This window comes from Momordica charantia (assembly GCF_013281855.1).
Source record: "Momordica charantia cultivar OHB3-1 chromosome 2 unlocalized genomic scaffold, Mcharantia_2.0 BLBB01000002.1, whole genome shotgun sequence".
In the NCBI taxonomy this organism is placed as follows: Eukaryota; Viridiplantae; Streptophyta; class Magnoliopsida; order Cucurbitales; family Cucurbitaceae; genus Momordica; species Momordica charantia.
Window position 1 is genome coordinate 19,931,338 of NW_028275160.1, and position 20,517 is coordinate 19,951,854.

The 20,517-nt window shown below is 36.8% G+C and overlaps 1 long non-coding RNA gene and 1 pseudogene across 2 annotated transcripts; both read left to right on the forward strand.

Annotated features, from left to right (window-relative positions):
* The first annotated feature begins 6,688 nt into the window (after nt 1-6,688).
* LOC111023973 (subtilisin-like protease SBT4.14) lies at nt 6,689-14,605 on the forward strand (annotated as a pseudogene). The gene is made up of 10 exons (XR_015789377.1): nt 6,689-8,424; nt 8,518-8,616; nt 9,045-9,142; nt 9,326-9,467; nt 10,054-10,159; nt 10,822-11,338; nt 12,003-12,324; nt 13,125-13,231; nt 13,417-13,630; nt 13,961-14,605. The product of XR_015789377.1 is annotated as a subtilisin-like protease SBT4.14 (transcript).
* Nucleotides 14,606-17,315: 2,710 nt separating this feature from the next.
* On the forward strand, nt 17,316-19,262 carry LOC148212999 (uncharacterized). Its single transcript, XR_015789446.1, has 3 exons — nt 17,316-17,779; nt 17,861-17,905; nt 18,999-19,262. It is a non-coding gene; the product is annotated as an uncharacterized LOC148212999 (long non-coding RNA).
* The last annotated feature ends 1,255 nt before the right edge of the window (nt 19,263-20,517 follow it).

Below are 20,517 nucleotides of genomic sequence, written 5' to 3' on the forward strand. Positions count from 1 at the left end.
GCTTTTCGATGTATGGGGCATGGATTTTATGGGACCATTTCGTCCATCCAATGGAAACCTCTTCATTTTGTTGGCCGAGCCGGCCTCAGGCATACTGCTGTCGACAGAAGAAGATCATCCGGTCGAACCTTGCGATCAGAGATACGATCAGGAGGACACCAACAAGAAATTTTTTTTCAAGAAACTTATAGACCAGACAGACTCTCCCTTTATGAAAAAAATAATGAAGGAAAAAGCTATTCCGAAGTTCAAGCTACCTGCCATCGCACAATATGACGATTCGACAGATCCTCGTTTTACCTGTTGTGAGCTAGCAAGGGGACCTAATGGACCTACAGATCAGAAGCTCAAACGATACGAGATTAATCGGTCAAATTCATTAATCGAATTAATCAACATTCGTTAACTACAAGTCACTCCACTAAAGACCCGTAACTGCACTCTTCTCATTTCAGAATGTTTTTCGTGTCCACGGATATACAACCATTAATGGCAAGCCAATCCTTCACTAGTGCTCGTAACTCAAGTTGAGTCAAATTACTGTTTTACCTCTGAGTTACATATTACTCCTTAAATACCATTGCTCCTCTAATGAACAACCTGGTTATGGTTCGACCAATAACCGAAAGTCCCTCTCTGGCCAGTGCGAGGGTGGGGCCCCTTGTTCAAGTCCCGGAGTCAGCATTTAAGAGAACACTCATCTACTCCCCTAAAGTCGGGGAGGAGTGAATTTCTTCTTGTCAAGTTATGTTCCCAGCTCCCCACTCGGTCTCGTCCCCAAAATGGTAGGAATATTGAGTCGGCGACTCGGGTCACTCTCACCCATTCAGATCAAAGGACGAGCCCTTACGGGCAGGAGTCCATAACTCACTCAAGATTGAGAATGAGTTGTCTGGTCTATTGAACAAAGTTTATTGAATATACATTTAGTTTTACATAAATACAAACTACGAGTTTTGGGAAACACACCCAACAATTTGTTCCTCATGTGGCAAGTATGGACACAAAAGTTATTCTTGTTACTTGTATAAATCCAATGCTTCAAATTTTCAATAGAAGTACTAAATTTATGCCTAAACATGGAAATGATAAAAATATGCATACAAAATCAAAGTTTGTGCCTAATCATGCGTGTGGTAGAAGTAGTTATATGTCTAATGTTAAATTTGTGATTAAGCATGTTCATGCTAAATATAAATGTATGCATAGTACTAAATTTGTACCTATATGTTTGTAAAATCAAGATTTGTGCCTATATGTCATTTTTGTGGAGTTAAAGGTCATATTAGACCAAATTGTTTCAAATTGAAAAATTCTCGAAAGAAGAATTTCGTTAAGAAAAATATTGTGCAAAATAATTTTGTTAAGAATAAATTATTGTCTAATGATTGTGGCAAAATTGATTATAAATTCAATACTTGTTATTTGCCAAAAAGAATATTAAAAATGTTGGAACTAATTTGAAATGGGTTCCAAAATCTATGCTCGCTAACAATGAAAGTCCCAAGAAATTGGTACCAAGATCTTTTGGTTGAGCTTTATTTTTGTAGGTATGTTTCAAGAAGCAAATGATTGCTTCGACTTCAAATTGATAAACTAATTCAAATTGGGCAATTATTATAGCTTGCTTGAATACATCGAAGGAAAAAGAATTTTTCGGTATCTTTAAATGTATCTCTTTTATGAGTTAGAAAAGATTGAATTTGTTTATTGAATTTTATTGTTAGATTAGATTAAATGCCCTTGAGTACGTTGGAAATATTTTTGGCATTAATCTTTTTACTTGATTATTTATGGATTAGTGGATAAATTCTCTTGAAAACATGTGGTAGATTTTTTTTATTTATGTATAATTCTTATTGCTTAATGAATTAATGCTCTTGAAAATATTGTGTTAAACTATTTTGAGATTTATATCCATAATCTTGATGACTTATTATTTCAAATATTTGATTGTTATATGTCATTGAGAAATTATTGGATATCTTTTTCTTTGGCATATTTTACGTGTGATATTTAGGATATTGAGTTTTGAGAAATATTATCCTGATAGTTGAGATATATATTGTCTATTTCTCTTGAGAAGAATTATGCCTTGTTTTGCTTAGATTTTTTTTTTGGGCATGAAATATGTACTTAGTCTATTAAAATAATGTGAGTATATTATTTGTTTATTCTCTGGAACAAATTATTTAAATACTTTTTGCCTATAAACTATGTGCTCTGTATGAAAATTAATTTCAAAATTTTGCTCATTGTTCAAAATTGTTTATTTTGAAATTTTATTTGAAAAGAGCTGTTAGAATTCTTTTTCATAGAGGAGTAGCTAAGAATTGATTTATATTTTTAAAATTTCATTAGCATGTTGCTCAAAAGTGTTTGATTGATTCTTGTGATCTTCTTTGTCTATATTTGATTTAACTCTTTTGTAGAGACATAAGTCAAATTAGACCTATGATCAAGTACAATTGGTATTAATTTTTGTTTAATTAATCTTTTTATGATGTTATTTGCCTCTGTTTATTTGAAATTTTTTTTCGTGGTAAAAATGGTGATATTGTTATTAATGTTTGGTAGTTCTTCATTTTGTGCTTATTTTATAATATTTGACATTTTTTGTATCTCGATGATATTTTGGCATATTGATTAAATCTTAACTGTTGATGTTTATTTCATTTGATTTTAGATAAGATGATGAATTCAATTGAGAGTACCTTTATATATGAAAATTGTTGATCATGAGAATTAAATTGCTCTCTTGGAATTATACTCGTCTTATGCCATATTTTCTTGTATGAAAATTTTGTGGAATATTTTGATAATTTTTCTAAGATAGATTGATATTCCATGATTTGTTTTTAATATATTTATCTTGTGCAAGTTTTTGGGATAATTTTGCTTGTATTTCTTTTATCTCCTTAATATTTATTGATTTCTATTTTTAAAGAAGAATGCATGTTTTTAGGGGGAGTAATACCATTTATATGTGATTTTTTTTTCATAATGATTTTTGTTGTTTATCCTCTTTATGTGATTATTTCTTAAAAGTATACATAGTGATTTTGCAATTGAGTGCGTTGAGAGAACTTACTCACATTGTTCAAGTTCATTAAAGCTAAAATTGCAAATAGTTCATATAAGCGTCTCCGTTAAGCTTGACAAAGATGGAAAATGTAAATGTGTTGATATTAGAGCTTATCGAGGTATAGTCCAAATTGTACTCCTCTTATGCACATTGTTTATCTTTTTAGGGGGAGTAATTATATTTGAAGTAATTATCTTTATAATTTCTTATAATTGATGCCTCTTGATTTTCTTGCTAATTTTTTTAAGGCATCTTGATAGGGGCAGCTTTAATTTTTCTTATTTATTTTTCTTAGTTGTCCTTTTTTATTGATTCTAAAAGAGGGAGAGGTATTAAGAAAAATGAATAACTTTGTGAGAAATTTGTTACAATTAAATTTATGCTTGTCTTGATTGTGGTTCATGTTACACACACCACCTTGATTACATTTTTCTTGAGTGGTTTGTCATCATAAAAAAGGGACAGATTGTTGGCTTTTTGACTCTTAATCTCAATTAATTAATTTAATTAATTAATGTTTTGATAACAAACACACACTTAGTATTAATTGTTTTTTGGTATATAATAATTATTGTTATAAACCATAAATTTATTACGAGCTTGAATAATATTATATGATTTATTGATAATATATATTTTGTTTAACAAAGAGTTTTTGCGTTTTGAAGTATTCACAGTGTAGAGCTTGATACGATGATTCCAACGAATTTTGAATTACTCAAATCGGAGCTCAAACGAATAAACTATGGTCGAAAGAAGTTGGAATGAAAAGTACATGTAACGATGACGTGGAGACTAAATCCTACATGGACGAATAGAAGAGGTCATGTGGCGAGCTAAAATTTTTTAGTTTATAAATGAAAGTGAAAAGAAATGAACAGAGAAAAAAAACAAAGTTATCATTGAAGGTAACTCAGAGGAAAGAAAAAAAAATAAAAAGTAAAAATATATATATATATGTCACGTCACATTAAATACATATTTGTTTTTTAAAAATAAAATTTATATTATATTATATATATAGTCGTTTCACACATCCATATGTATTATTTTATTATTATTATTATTATTATTTTATTCAATTAAATAACAACTTTTGATTTTTAATCATTTCAAATCTAATGGTCCAAATTTAATTTGGATTTCAAATTTCTTCTTAACTTTTTCTCCTCTATTTAAATCTCTCATTCTCTCAAATTTCAACCACTCATTTTCTCCCACTAATTCATCTACTGTTCATCTCTCCAAAAACTTTAATGTTCTTTTAAATTCGTTGTGAGAGGTTTTATTTGAGAGATATTTGCGCTTCCAATTTTATTTAGTCAAATTGAGGGACTTATTTGTATGATTTTTTCTTACAAATTTGTGAGCAAATATTTGTATACCCACTCTTTGAGAGAGTTTGTAAGTTTGTTCTCAAATTTCCATATTCTTTGTAAAGGTTGCTCTTGAGCCCAAAAAAAGAGTAGTTGTAACGGTTTGATCCTTAACCGTGGAAAGAATCGAGTTTCTTCTTACTCCTGGAAAAAGAAGGCTTTGTACCGGTTTGACTCCTACCATGGAAAGAGTCAAAGTTTCTTAATCGAATACCCAAGAGGCGCTTGGGGAGTGGAGTAGGCGGGTTGCCGAACCACTATAAATTTTCGATGTTATATTCTCTAACCTTCTTCTATTTAATTTTTGCGATTAATTTTCTTTATCATAAATTGCATAAAATTAATTGCTATAATTTGTTGTTCATGTTTATGTTCAATATTTATATTTGAATTATTTGGATGGTGAAATTAATTAGGGTGTTTTTATTTCTAACTTGTTTAATTGTGTTAAAATTATTGATGTGTAAAAAGTTTACATAATTGTCTAACTTGTTGTTTAATCTTGAGAAGGTAGGAATACGTCGAGTGGGAGCCGTATTCATGTTTTCTACTCGGGGAAATGCCTTGGAAAATCAGTTCTCTAGAGGCTCGTACGTGGCCTAGTGGTTCCACGTGGGCTACCGGGACTCAGGGGCAGCCTTGGAACTTTGAGTGTTCCTAAGAAGGCATGAATACGTCAGAGTAGGAGCCCTATTCAGGTCTTCTACTCGGGGAAATGCTTTGGAAAATTATATGTCCAGAGGCTCGCAGGCGGCCGAGTGGTACCACGTGGGCTATCCGGACTCAGGGGTATCCATTGAACTTTGAGTGTTTCTAAGAAGCAGGAATACGTCCGAGTGGGAGCCCTATTCGGGTCCTCTACTCGGGGAAATGCCTTGGAACATCAGTTCTCCAGAGGCTCGCACACGGTCGAGTGGTGCCACGTGGGCCATCCAGACTCGAGAGCAGTTTTGAAACTTTGAGTGCTCCGGAGAAGGTAGAAATACGTCCGAGTGAGAGCCCTATTCGAGTCCTCTACTTAGGGAAATACCTTGGAACATCAGTTCTCCAGAGGCTCGCACACGGCTGATTGGTACCACGTGAGCTACCGGATCGTGAGAAGCCTTGGAACTTTGAACATTGTTTTCAGCATATTCATTACCTTATTCGATGGTGCCGAGGATTGTCCTTGGGTTGCGTTCCTCAAACCGTCACCATTTCTGGATTTTGTCATTATGTTGCATGCACTTTGAGGCATCCCCGTTGAGTCGTGCGACACGTCACTTCACTCGTTTGGGAATATGGAGCAACGCGCCTCTGCCGAAGCGACATCTAGACGCTTGATCGAACAAATTGGGATTGCCCCCTTTCCTTTTAAATTGGTGGTTATCCCTCACTTCAGATGTCTTTGTTCTTTCTCATTTTACTCTCCTCCAGTCTACCTGCCAACAGAAAAATTCCCGGATCTTCTAACAAGAACCCTATATGAGTGGACACTCTCTCGGAGAACGGTATCGCTTACCTAGAGGGACCCCCCCCCCCCTTGATGGGAATGATGACTACCTTCTTTCCAATGGAGAGGAGGTTTCTTCAGATCAGGAGGACTACCTTGTTTCCAATGATGGGTAACATTCGGAGGAAGAGGACGACGAGGGCGAGGAAGAAGCAAAAGATGGAACTGGTGGAAGAGAGGAGGACGAACCTTTGAATATAGCGGTGGGCTTCCTGGAATCGGAGTTGCTCCTTCTTGGGCTCCTCCAGACCTTACTCAATTGAGTATGGACAAACTCATTGCGTGGATTTGCGAATTGAAGCGGGACCTTAGCAAGACGAGGGATGAATAATTGACGCTGATAACGGCCGCCGTTTTGTTGTGGAGACGATTCAGGAGGTCCTCCGTGGGATGGAGGAGACGGAGCAGGCCTACCAGTCACTCTTCGTAGGGTTAGGCACTTGGAGAGGAGGATGGTGCGCAACGCACCAACGCGTTGATTCTGCCGCTTTTCTCCCTCCTCTTTTTTTGTGTAGGCTAGGGCGTTTTGTAGCAGCGTCGCCCCATTTTTCTTTTATTTATGGCACATAATGAATCGAGCGGGCCCACAGCCTCCTCCTATTATTAATGAATATCCCTTTTTCCAATTTTCCCTCTGGCTTTTACTTTATGTGTTTCTCGAAGAGATCTTTCCTCGGAGGGGGGGGGGGGACCTCTCAGTCTGGCTATAAAAGAAGGAGGGGGAACCATCCCTTTATTCTTTTAGGTCGTCCTCCGCATTCTCGGACCGTCCCTGCTCTCGATGGAGGTTTTCCCAGGCCAACGTGACCTTGAGGAGCACGTCTACTGCCCACTTTGAGCGCGTGCATGCAGCGACTAACAAACGCGACCATCCTATAAAGAAGTGCTTTAAGCGGTTGTGCTCCGCCCTTTGCCAAATGGAGCTTCGGGTTTTCTTGCTAGATAGGAGGCTCGGTTTTCTGTAGGTCAAGGGCTCCGGAAGTTTCTACTTGTTATTTCTTTTGTCTGTGTTAAAGTACTACCGCAGGCAGCGTATGTAATCGGGCAGAGGGTGTTGACGGTGTCTCGGATTCCCCTTGTTTTTTTTTGCGGAGCAGCAGGGGTCGAGGTGGGTTTATCAACAGGCTTGTCATGCCGACGCTCTTCATCGACGAGATTTTCGTAGGATGACTCATTGTCGAAAGTCATGCTGGTAGTAGCTTAGTGTAGAGAACTAGTCTTCGTTTTGGCTTGAAAACGTTGTCCCCATAGACGGCGCCAACTATTGGCTGTGAATTCCAGTCTAGGGCCATGCGTCACTTGGATGAGTAGTCCGGCAAGGGAACTAGTGAACCTGAAACCAAGAGAACTCGATGCCGGTGTGGTGTCCCACGTAAAACACTCCGACAATCAAGTCAGTCATCGGGAGGAAATAGGAATAAGACACCTGAAGTGTTAGTGACACGTTTTACACTTACTCGGTGAGGGTAAAGGTCCTTCCTTTTATAGCCTCGGGTTGCCGACCAGGAAAGACGACGCTAAGTCGTGGCAGGGGCGTGAAGTGCGGTGGGAAGAGCATCTAGGAACATGCTTCCAACAACCGTAGATGGCAACACCACATGTGGCTCTGGGACTCATCCCCTACATTTGTAGGCTGCGTCCTTTGTACCGATAACGCGCGTCGTCTTCTACGGTTAGGTACGAGCCATCACCGTTTGTAGTCCATCATTCCCTCATGAGCGGATGTGTGTCCTGCCCTGCAATACCGCTTTGTAGAAGATGGTCGTCCGTGGTCGGACCTGTTGGGAAGCAACCACGTGTCCTGCTCGGGTTTTACCCCGAACAGTGATTATATTTAAAGATATCTTGTTTTTCAATGAGGTTGTTAGATCCGAACAAAAGAAATCCTCAAGAATTGGAGAATGACACATAGGTGAGGTAAAGAAAACAAAACCCTGGATTTGTTGAGTTTAAATTGACCCGACAATACCGAACCATCTCGATTCAAGTCGATTTTTTGGATTGGGTCGGTTCCTTATTACCCCCTAATGTCTAGAAATGGTAAAAAAAAAGGGTCCCCTCCATATTTAATGGTCACAAAAAAGCGAACAAACGGAAGCAAATTGTAGGTGTTTGACCAATCTCTCATAAGACCCTAAAAGCAAAAGCAGTCAATTTCAAGTCTCTTTCTCTCGTCATGATTGAAAGGCCTGCCGCTGTATTTGCAAATTTCTTCCGTCTGTTTTCGAAATTAAAACATCCTCTAATTAGTTTTCATATTATTCTATAAATAGATAGCCATGGAAACATTCTCATCCTTTTCCCTTTCAAAAAAATATATTATAAATATAAGAGACTTGTGGCTATAATTCGAGTTCGAGATCCTCTATTCGTTGGCGATCATGTCGAAAGAGAAAACTTCTTGTCTCGTCGTTTTTGTTCTTCTCTTCGTTGTAGGATATGTTGTTGCTGTCGAAAACAATGAGGAAAAGGTTTTGAGTTAATAAATTTATGCACCATTTTTAGTGGTTTTTTAAGTTAAGTTGTCTCATTTTTTCACGTGTTCTTTTGTTCTATTTTTGCAGAAACATTTCATTGTTTTCCTTTAACAATAATGAAGTTGTTTTGAATCAAGTCGATGCAGCAAAAACACATTTCAATGTTCTTGTGTCTGTGAAAGAAAGGTGGGTTATATGAATCAAAATGGTGAATTATATTTTTCAATTTTTTTACTTCTGTAGTTTGAGTTGGAAGGCTAAATTTTCTTTCATTTATGCTAAATCTTGAGATTTGAAATTTCCATTCAATTTAAGTCATCAACAAAAATTTGTTTCAATAAATAAAAATATAAAAGTTGATAAAGATCAAGACAATTCCAAATACAATATAGAATGTTTATTCAATAAAAGGAGCAGTATATTAATTAGTTTTATAATGGTATTCGATATCCCTAATGAATAATACTATTAAGGACAACGGTATCTCAAGTATCCGAGTATAGCCCTCACGTTTTTGCTTTTGGTTTCACCCAAAAGACTTCATATCAGTGGAGATAATTGTCCTTCTTTATATACCATTGACTATTCTTATGAAGATTTTTATACGGTTGTAGCCATGTCGATGCAAAGGAGTCAATAGTCCACAGCTACACAAAAAACCTCAATGCCTTTGCTGCCACACTTACTCAAGAGGAAGCTCAAAAAATAGCAAGTACTGTCATATATCCTTATGCATCATTGTTTTTTCTTTTCTTTTCTTTTTTTTTTTTTTTTTGATAAATTTGCTTTTTCCCCCATCATATTTTTTAAATTTTTTCTTGGGAGCCTGTATTATTATTTATTTACTTGTTGACCCCATTTTTAATCTTTTGTCTCAACTTTGGGTGTGATGTAGAGATGGGAGAAGTGCATTCTGTGATCCCAACCACATAGAAAGCTACAAACAACAAGATCATGGGACTTCATTGGGTTGCCTTCCAATGCAACAAGACATCCCCAACACGAGAGTAATATTATTGTGGGTTTATTTGATACTGGTAATTTTCTCGCTTTTTGGAGAGTGTTTTAAATTTTATGTCTTAGATTCCTCTTTAATATTATCTAAATTTCAATTTCATCCAACAAAACCCTAAACTTAAATAAGTTGGAAAATTATTTCCCACTTGTTAGATTTTTATTTTTTAAGACTTTTTTTACACTCTAATTAATAGTTATTGGTACCTTTTGGGGCTGGTTTAAGATATGTGCATGGTTTTGAGTGTTTTATTGGTTGAATTTCGTGTAGTTTATTGGTTAGTTCATGAGTGGTTCTCTAATGTATTCCCACTAATTAAAGAAATGAATTTTACAATTTATTAATGTTTAAAGTTATAACTCGATTAAATGTAATTTAAAGTTGGCCAACATGAGTTTAGCTCAGCATTAATTGGTATATGTTTCTGAACGAGAGGTCATCCGTTCAAATCTCCCGTCCTATTTGTTATATTAAAACTTTTTATCCTTTAATGTTTATCCATGTGATTAACAAAAGTAGTACAAAAAGGCAAATTTTTAGTTACACAAAATTCCATTTAGCATAAAAAAAAACTTCATAAAATTCAATTACTAGTTGGTTATTAACAGGAATCACTCCAACGGCGGAGAGCTTCAACGATAAAGGGTTTGGTCCTCGACCTTCGAAATGGAAAGGCACTTGTCAACACTTCGCCAATTTCTCCGGCTGCAACAAGTACAATCTTCTTCCATTTTCTCATTTTCATTTCTATTTTTATAAATATATTTGAATGCTTAGCTAAATATAAAATATTAATAAATTTTAAATGAAAAACTTCTTTAATTTTTAGATTTTGGTTTAAATTTCGATAAGATTTTTAAATAGTAGATGACAAAACGAAAGAGATATATACAGGACTTAGTATTTATAAGTTCAATAATTTCTAAAAACATTAAACGAAAAACAAAATAGTTATAAAACGAAACCTAAACAATTATGAATTGATACTTGGTCTACAAGTAGGACAACGCATGACACTTAGAACATGTTGTCGTACTTTTAAACCACGTATCAATTCATAACCATTTTGTTTTTCGTGTTTCTTGTCATCTATCGACAATGATACAGCGACTCGAATACAGGACCTCCAACCTTGATACTATGTTAAGGATCAATAAACTATCACTCAACTCAAAAGTTGATCGATTGGATAAATTTAATTCGATATCTAATAATGTCATTATTGATTTATGAATGTGTTAAGATATACGATTAGAATTGAAGGTTAAATAGGTGTAAGTGAACTTTTTAAAGGTACAGTAACTAAACAGATACAATAATGAAAAAGACCTCACCAATTTTTCTTTTTTCTATCGTCAATCTTTTTAACGTTGAAGCAAGCTTGTCGGAGCAAGATATTTCAAGCTCAACGGTGTCCCCGATCCAGTCGACATCTTATCGCCCATAGACGTGAGTGGCCATGGGACGCACACGGCCTCAACGGCTACGGGCAATGCAGTTCCTGAGGCTAGCCTCTTTGGTCTGGCCAAAGGAACTGCACGGAGTGCCGTTCCATCAGCCAGAGTCGCCATGTACAAGGTCTGCTGGACCACCACCGGATGCGCGGATATGGATATTCTGGCCGCCTTCGACGCAGCCATACAAGATGGCGTTGATATCATCTCGATATCGATTGCCGGTGGCGGGTTCGGGAATTACACCGAGGACGCTCTCTCCATCGGCGCGTTTCATGCCATGAGGAAGGGCATCCTCACCGTGGCTTCCGCCGGCAACACCGGCCCATCTGCCGGCAGCATTGTCAACCACGCGCCGTGGATCTTGACGGTGGCAGCCAGTGGGATCGATAGAAAATTTATCACCAGAGCGGGGTTGGGCAATGGGAAGAACATCTCTGTAAGTTTTCATATCTTTGCAGATTGCATGAATATTTTATTTACTATTATTAAAATAATTTATTTTTCTATACTACATGATATGAAATAAATTTGGGATTTTTATTCTAACTTATACGTTAAAAAGTTATGTTACATAAATTTTAGATTTTAAGTAACTAGACCAAGGGTAGATTTTTATGAAAATGTTAAGAATTAGAACCTAATATTTTAGAGCACAAATTGAAAATCCAAAACATAGGGTAAATATAAAAATATTGGAAACAAAATTATAGGACTTACTATTTACCCACTAGTAGTATCTTTTAAAACTTTACTTAAAAACACTCGCAATAATGGCACAAAGGAATGAAAATTTTTTTGTTACCCTACTCTCTCTCTCTTCCGCAAGTCAGTATCATATTAAAAATAATTTGGAGTCCAACAATATTAAAAAATGATTTATTAAGACAAAACCATATATATTGTGAACCGCTGGAGTATGATACTTTTGTGTAGTATTGAAATTTTCTGCGAAACGGATTAGGGTCATTGATGGTTGGCATGTCACGGCAATATTAAAGTAATACAACAGTAAACAATGCAGGAGTACGCTCGACCCAAAAACATAAGGTGATAAGGTGATAAGTTTGATAAATTTAATTCATATATGATATCTATGACAGGGTATAGGAATAAACACATTCAATCCAAGTCAAGAACTATACCCTCTAGTGGATGGAGGTGATGCAGCGAGTAACTCAGGTAGCCAAGACAGTGCAAGCTTTTGCGCAGATGGGTCACTTGATCCAACAAAGGTGAAAGGAAGGCTTGTTTTGTGCAAAATGATGACTCCTGGCTCTGATTCTGTCGTCAAATTGCTTGGGGCTGATGGCACTATCATTCAAAATGATCAGTTTGTCGACCGTTCCCCAATCTTCATGGCCTCAGCCACCATGGTTTCTAGCTTTGTTGGTGCTTCTGTTGAAAGCTATATCAAATCCACAAGCTATCAATTTGTGTTTTATTTTAGTTTTATTAAATCTCTTAAGAATGTCTGCATTGGTACTAGATTTTAGTAGTTTTCATAAACGTTGACGGGTTTTCTTTGGATTTGGAGAATGAATATCGACGTTCGGTATAGATACATGTGAAAATGTTAAGTTAGCTAGGTGTTATTAGTATTAGCATTGATGAGATTCCAACTAAAAAACAATTGACAATGAGAGGAGTCATGTCTATTATAAACCTATGTAATGCCCATTCTTTTATCAATGTGAGATCCTTAACCATTAGCATTTAATTTTACTGAAACAAAAATGAGTAATTCAATCAAGTGCATTTTTAGTAAAGAGGCCGAAACGAGTAGTGTGGAAAAATGGTCTAGGTTTTAAATATTGTTTAGGGAAGAGAGTGATTATAGTTTATATACGAGCACATTGATAACCATCAGATCTTTTGGGAGAAACCAAAAGCAAAGCCGTGAGAAGGATTCTGATGTGGAATGAACTTGATGTGGTGGATAGAAGCAAGCTATCTTTCCTATGTCCTTGACACAATATAAAGTTTGAAAGCTTTAACCAAATGAGCGTAATGACTACAGCTATAATGAAATTATATACTAATATAGGGATGAAGTTGAAATCAATTTCACACCGGACAAAGACTAAATTGATTAATTTAAGCTTTGGATGAAAACTTTGGTGCGAAATTCTTTTGGTTGTCCCAAGACTTGAAAATTAAACAGTAGAAGACAACGCATGTATTAATGGGATTGATTGGAGTTTTGGTTTGATTTGAAAACAGAGCACCAGAGGCAGTGATATACAAAACAAGTGAAGAGAAATCAAGAGCTCCATACGTGGCTGCCTTCTCCGCCAGAGGCCCAAACCCAGGCTCCAACCGCATTCTAAAGGTAAAAATTAAAAACAACCAAAATAAAACTTCAAAACTCTTTTAATGCTCTAAATATAGAGATTATATTATTGTACGCAGTTTCGCTGGTTGATGAGTACCTATCTCTATCTTTAGTTAGTTCGTTATTTTTTTTTTTAAGTCATCTATTTTTCATTTCACTCTCTTATTTTTGCATGCATGCAGCCTGACATTGCAGCACCCGGAGTGGACATATTGGCGGCGTACACGCCACTGAAGTCGCTGACGGGGCTGAAGGGGGACACCCAATATTCAAAATTTACAATCATGTCCGGCATTTCCATGGCCTGCCCCCACGCTGCTGGAGCCGCCGCCTATGTCAAGTCTTTCCACACGGATTGGTCTCCTGCCGCCATTAGATCCGCCCTCGTCACCACCGGTACTCTCCTTATCTTTTCCTCCTACCTTCTAAAACATTTATGGATGGCACATGGCTCCTCACTAGTAAGGAGTAATATTGTCCTTACCATCGTTAAATATTTGACAATTAAGAGAGAGAAATGCAAAAACAAAAATTTGAGTCAAGTATTTTCCAACATTTATAATTTAACTGCATCAGATAAAAAATTATAAAATGCATATATACAATAATAAAACAACGTGACGTGGATGAGGCCCATATTATCAAAGATGATTCTATCATTGCTCCCACATTTGTTGAACTGAATAAACTAACATGATAATAATTGTTTTCACTTCCATTATGAAGCATGGACGATGAGCCAAGGAGTTAGCATGGAAGGGGAATTCGCGTACGGTGCCGGAAACATAAATCCAGCGAGGGCTGTAGATCCAGGCCTAATCTACGACGACAACGACATGTCGTACATCCACTTCCTCTGCAGCGAAGGCTATAGTGGCTCTTCAATCGCCATCCTCGCCGGACCAAAGCCCGTAACCTGCTCCTCTCTAGTCGGGCTCGGCCATGACTCGCTCAACTACCCAACCATTCAACTTAGTCTTCGAAGCACAAGACTGCCGATAATGACTGTCTTCCAACGACAAGTCACCAATGTCGGCCGAGCCGTCCCCATCTATATCGCCACCGTTGTAGCTCCTAAGGGGGTGGAGGTCACGGTGGATCCGGCAACTCTGTCCTTCGCACAGCTGCTGCAGAAACATACGTTCAAGGTGATTGTGAAGGCAAGTTCATTGCCGGCAGGGAAAATGGTATCTGGATTCTTGGCTTGGAAAGGCGTCGGCCATGTTGTCAGAAGCCCAATCGTCGTTTATAGTCCGTCCCAGTAACAATGGACCACATGTAAGTTTGGTAAAAAAATCGAGAAAATAATTGGAGTTGTAAATAAATTTTTGGAAAAGTTAGGGGTGGCTTGATTTGAGCCCCATTTTAATAAATAGCCAATAGTTCTACGTTTTTCACATATGACTAAATTAAATTTTAAGAGCTTTAGAAAATAGATGATTTTCCAAGTTTCCCTTGACCATATATTTTTTGTGCAAGCACATAATATGTTTAACACATTTCAATTCAGTTCCTTTTCCTACGTTCGAGGGATTTTAAGTTGTTTTGAATTTAAGTTATTTTAATTAATTGGTTTTGAATTTTAATTAATTTAAACAATTTGTCAATTAGGTCTCCTCGTCCTCCACCAGCCATTCTTTGAAGGTCTCCCCTTTTGGAACTATCATTTTACTGTCTCTCCTTTTTCTAAGCTACATTTTCCCTTTGCAACAATGGATTGGGTACTAATCACAATTCTATATGATGGTACTTGAGACGAAAAAATGTCTATAACGATTTCAAAATCTCTCATCCATCACGGTAAAGCATACATCATCAAATTCAGTTTCTAAATCTTCTTTAGATGTTGAATTATTTCTCTTATCTTTATCCGTAAACTCATCATTCACTCATTCATTATCTTCATCAACCTTTGTATCATCCTTTAAAATATCTGAAGAATTATCATAATTAGAAGATCAATATATGTATATACAAATTGAAGACTTATCAAAATTAAAAGATCAATATATGTGTATACCAATTGAAAAATTATCAAAATTTGAAGGTCAATACATGTATATATCACTATGCAACTAAATTATCATAATTGAAGGTCAATACATGTATATATCACTATGCAACTAAATTATCGTAATTGAAGGTCTATACATGTAAATATCACTATGCAACTCAATTATGATAATTGAACGTCAATATATGTATATACCAACTGAAAAATTATCAAAATTAGAAGGTTAATACATGAATATGATATGAATCTACAACATAATTCATATGAATAAAAGCCAATACGAGTCAATAAGAGTTTATTCTTACATGGTCAAGTCAAACACCTTCTAAATCTCATCCAAATAAGTCAAAATTGGTCAAAATTGGGTCAAAATTCATCCATTATTTATTATGGTCGAGAATTAATAATTTGGTTGGTTTTTATTTCTAATCTTTTCGTTTCCTTAAGCCTTTCATATTCTAGGCTATTTATTTACTTGTCTATTAAATTCTTGTAAGTTATGAGTCTTTTCATTTGCTTGAGACAATTCGTATGGGTGGCTGGTCTTTTTAAAATCAGAACATGAAATTGAGATGTAATGAAATGAGCCTTTGAGCCTTTCTTGTAGCCAAGAGCTAATATATTTGCGATCTAGTGACAGCTTGCATATTTAGGACCATTCAAGTGATACATGATCTATCTTACTTGTGGAGTGATTCGGATCTCAAACAAGGAGTGAGTTTTCTTGCCTTGAGATATTTGATCAACAAGGCAACCCGGTTTTTACTTTCCTTTGGTTGATTCCACAATCGTTTTCGAGGTTTTTGAGATTGAGTTCTATGGGTCTTGTTTGTTAGCAAGGTTCTTAGATCCAACTCTCAAGGTTTCTTAACATTTTGGTATCAAAGCTTCAGGCTCAAGATCAGATAAATGTTTCCTTTGTGTTTCTATTCAATCCATCTTTGATTTTTTTCCTGTTCTTTAAATTTCGTATTCTGTCAAACAGCATAAAAAAGCATATTTCCTTACGTCTTTTCATCTTTATATCTGCTATGTTTTTGTAGCTCTCGTTCTTGTCTAAAACTTTGTATTATTTGGCATCTTCTTCTTTTGATTACTTCTTGGTGAATAACATTCATTTTTATACTCTGTCATAAAATTCTGTGAGCATGTTCTTCATGTGTTCATCTTCTATTCTTATGTTGTTCTTCACACCTTCATGTCAGATATAATTTTAGGAGGTCTAGTCTCTCTTTTGGTGTTTAAAACTAGCCATTAGCCATGAATTAAATGTTCTTGTTGGTGGACATTAACTTCGGAGATTACAAGTTTGCTATTTATTCCAACAATTAAGTCATTTCATTTTACCATCTTTTTTTATTTATGAATTTGTTTATGTACTTTAAGTTAGCTTATTTATGATCAAAATGTGCTACTATCCATTGTATTGCAAACTATATTTATTGGCTTCTCCATTTCAAATTTTAAAGAGTAATGTATCACCAAAGAGAGAGTCCATACAAATCCATATCTCCTCATGGACAACAACGTTGTGAGAACAACTATAGTGAAATTTCATATGTGAAGGAATTGGCTAGGATTTGAAAATTTTAAATTACCTCTCTGAGTTGTGCCAAGAGATGAAAATAAGACTTGAAGACATGAAGAGACATGTCACATAATCATTAAAAAAGAGGAAGATTGTCCTATGTCTCAAGAGGATGACCAACCAATTCAACATGATGAAGATCTTTCGACGCCCCACGTGGAAGTTTCCAATTGTGAGGTCATTGCACATGTTGTAGACACCAGCAAAAAAAGTGTAACGCCCCGAGTCTCTCAGGTTAGTTAGTCTCGAATCAGGAGATTTTTATTTTAAAATTAAACTCTAATTAAATTTATATTTATCGGGCTCTAAACTCTAATTAGATTTATAATTATCGGGCTCCGTGTGGTGGGTCTAGTTTTAAGATAGGATGAATTTCTTTTCTCTTAGGCTTGGTCATGTTGGGCCTTTATTGGGTTAATTTGGTTTTAAAACAAAAGAAAAGAGGAAAAATAAAACAAAAGGACTTCATCTTCCTCTTCTCTTTCTCCCTTGTTGCCCTAGCCGTCACCCACCCCTCTTCTTATTCTTGTTCACCGCGCGACCACACCTCACGGCGGCGACGGAAGCGGCGGCGCCTCCTCGAAACAGCAGCAGTGGCGGACGGCGACCCATCCAGCGGCGGCACGACTTCGACCCGACGTCCCGGCGATTCACAGCAGCGACGGTGCAATTTCCTCCAGCGACGTGTTCTCTGGCGAACGACCCAGATCTGCTAGCACCGTTCCTGCAGCGTTCCTCGCGGCGGCACACGACGAACAGATCAGATCTGCGGTGAACCTCGACAACCTGCTGCTACGAAAACCAGCGGCGGGATTAGTGCGTTACAGCAGCGTTTTAGGACGTTTGGCGGTGACCCACATCCGTTCGAAGCTCGATTTAGACTACCCACACCTTGGCGAGCTAGATCTAGGTGACCCACACCTATACGAAGTCGGTTTTGGTGGTAATGAGTCATTTGAACCCTTTTAGAATTGATTTCGAAGGCCGAATAGTGTACGTAACTTGCTGTATTTTTCTGTTTTAGTGCTTAGGTGGCTGATCGACGCAAAAATTAAGGGCGCGGTTGTGTGTAAGTAGACAAGGGGCGTGTGCGTGCGTTAATGTTTTCAGATGGCCTCTATTGTGCTGTTTTTGTGATGTTCGATATTATTTTTGATATGCTGATGTGTTAGGTAGCTCTCGGTTGTGGTAATCTGTATACTTGGAGTGTTGTTGAATATTTGTCGCTGATAATGGCGTAAATTCTGCTTTGCTAAACTGCTGAGAATTGCTGTGAGGATGTTTGTTGTCTGAATATGCATGAATTGTTCGGCGTGGTTCGTGTGCTTATTGTATCTAGAAATGCTTATTGAATATTGACGTTGGATATTAAGTGTTTTGGGTGAACTGTGTTGGGCTCTAATTGTTTAAAAATTTGTTGGTTATGCTTTGTTGTGACAAAACTCATTGTGGAGCTGTTGTTAAGAAATGATATATTGTGAAAACATGGTTGGTTTATCATTTCGTCATTATAATGTTGTTTATGTTGTGGAAGCATGCTGAATTGTGTTTGTGAGCTGAAAGACGCGTGGGTCATGGCTTAAGAAAGTATATAGTAAGATTTTGGTGAGAGTTGGATTCTTGGAGAAAGTGAATGGGTGAGTGTCAGGGCCTCGGGTATAAATGGTCGGGGGCTGATACGTCACTAATTGAGTATCGAGGCCTCGGGTAAAAACGGTCGAGGGTCGATGCGAGGAGTCTTTTGGAAGGAAAGCTATTGGGACCTTGGGTAAAAATGGTCAAGGGCCGATAGATGGTGAAGTCATCGGGGCCTTGGGTAAAAATGGTCGAGGGCTGATGCGGTAGTGTCGGGGCTCTGGGTAAAAATGGTCAGGGGCCGACTCTACTCGAAGGAGTTATCTGTGGGGGACTAGGATAGCAGTGATAAGCGTAGAGGTACTTGAGATGTTAGGGAGGTTCGAAGTTGGTAGTTAATTTGTTCATGGTTGTGGTTGTCGCTGAATCTTATAGAATGTGTCTATGTTTGATTGCACAATGTGATGCAGAGCATGACTATGAATGTTTCATGATTTTGTTGAGCATGATGTGTGTGTGTTGCTGGTGAGGGCTACTTATGGAGTATATTTTATATACTCACCCCCCCTCTACAATTATTGTTTCAGGTGAAGGATTCGTTGGCGACCATGGTGATGAGACGGAGGAGACATGACGAGCGAGGACCATAGGCTGCGTAGTTACTTTTGCTTAGCTTAAGTTTTGGATGGTTAAGACCCTATGTATTGGTCGATAAACTATTTGTTCTTATTTGAATAATGGGGAGGTTCCCACTTGTTGTTTATTTTATTTCGGGATAGGTGTTTATTTTAGTTTTCTTCCATTCATTGAGTTTTGCTTAGTTGGAATAATAAATTTGCCTCGTGAGGTTGTCCACGGATGATGTTGATTGATATTCTATAGAATTGATTCATTGTCAAATTGATGAGAGGTGAAGCTTGATTTTATATATAATTATTGCATAGGGAGTTGACATCTCGAGGTTGGGGTTAAGTTTAAACAGTTAGGTAGTTAACGTGACCTAGAAGTGTGTGGGAAGTTTTGGGGCGTTACAAAAAGTGTGGAAATCTCTATTGATCCATGTCAATTAGAGACCAAAAGTGACAAAAGTGAGGAGTGTGAGACAACCATACTAGAGGATCGTACGGATTGATGTTGAAAAGGGTCTGGTTACAAGAGTTTGTGAGGCTAGCATCGTTTTGTTTTCAAAACGACGCATACATGAACTTGTAAATGAAAGGACTTGCTTTCTAATGGGTGCACTTAAACCAAGTGTACCAAAATTTTCTTTTGAATTATTGCAGAAAGTTAACATGCTTATTGAAAAGGAAGATTCAAGGGTTGTTTCTAAAATTCACCAATACCATTCACATGTGACGTACGAGACAAGGGGGCTACCTAAGAAGCATCGTCCCAAATTCACTTCTAATGTCCATCAACAAAAATCAAATGTAAAGAGGAATCTAAAAAGAGCACGATTGTGGGATGCGCACGATTTCAAATTTGCTTTACAAGGAGACCCTCTAGATTCGAGGACGAATCCTTTCGAAGAGGGGAAGAATGATATGAATCTACAATAGAATCCAAATGAATAAAAGTTAATACGAGTCAATAAGAGTCTATTCTTACATGGTCGAGTCAAGCACCTTCAAATCTCATCCAAATAAGTCAAATTTGGTCAAAATTAATCCATCATTTATTCTGGACGAGATTTAATAATTTGTTTGGTTTTTATTTCTAATCTTTTCATTTCCTTAAGCCTTTCATATTCTAGGCTTTTTATTTACTTGTCTATTAAGTTCTTGTAAGTTATGAGTATTTTCATTTGCTTGAGACTCCTCACATGGTTGCCTAAGTGGCTATATAAAGTCATGTTTGTGGACTTTGTAAAATCTGAATATAGAATTGAAATATAATGAAATGAGTCTTCTGAGCCTTTCTTTTAGCCAAGAGCTGATGTATTTACAATCTAGTGACAACTTGCATGTTTAGGATCATTCAAGTAAGACTTGATCTATCTTGTTTTATAGTGATTCAGATCTCAAACAAGGAGCAAGTTTTATTGCCTTGAGATATTTGATCAACAATGTAATCTGATTTTTACTTTCCTTGGTTTGATTCTTTAAT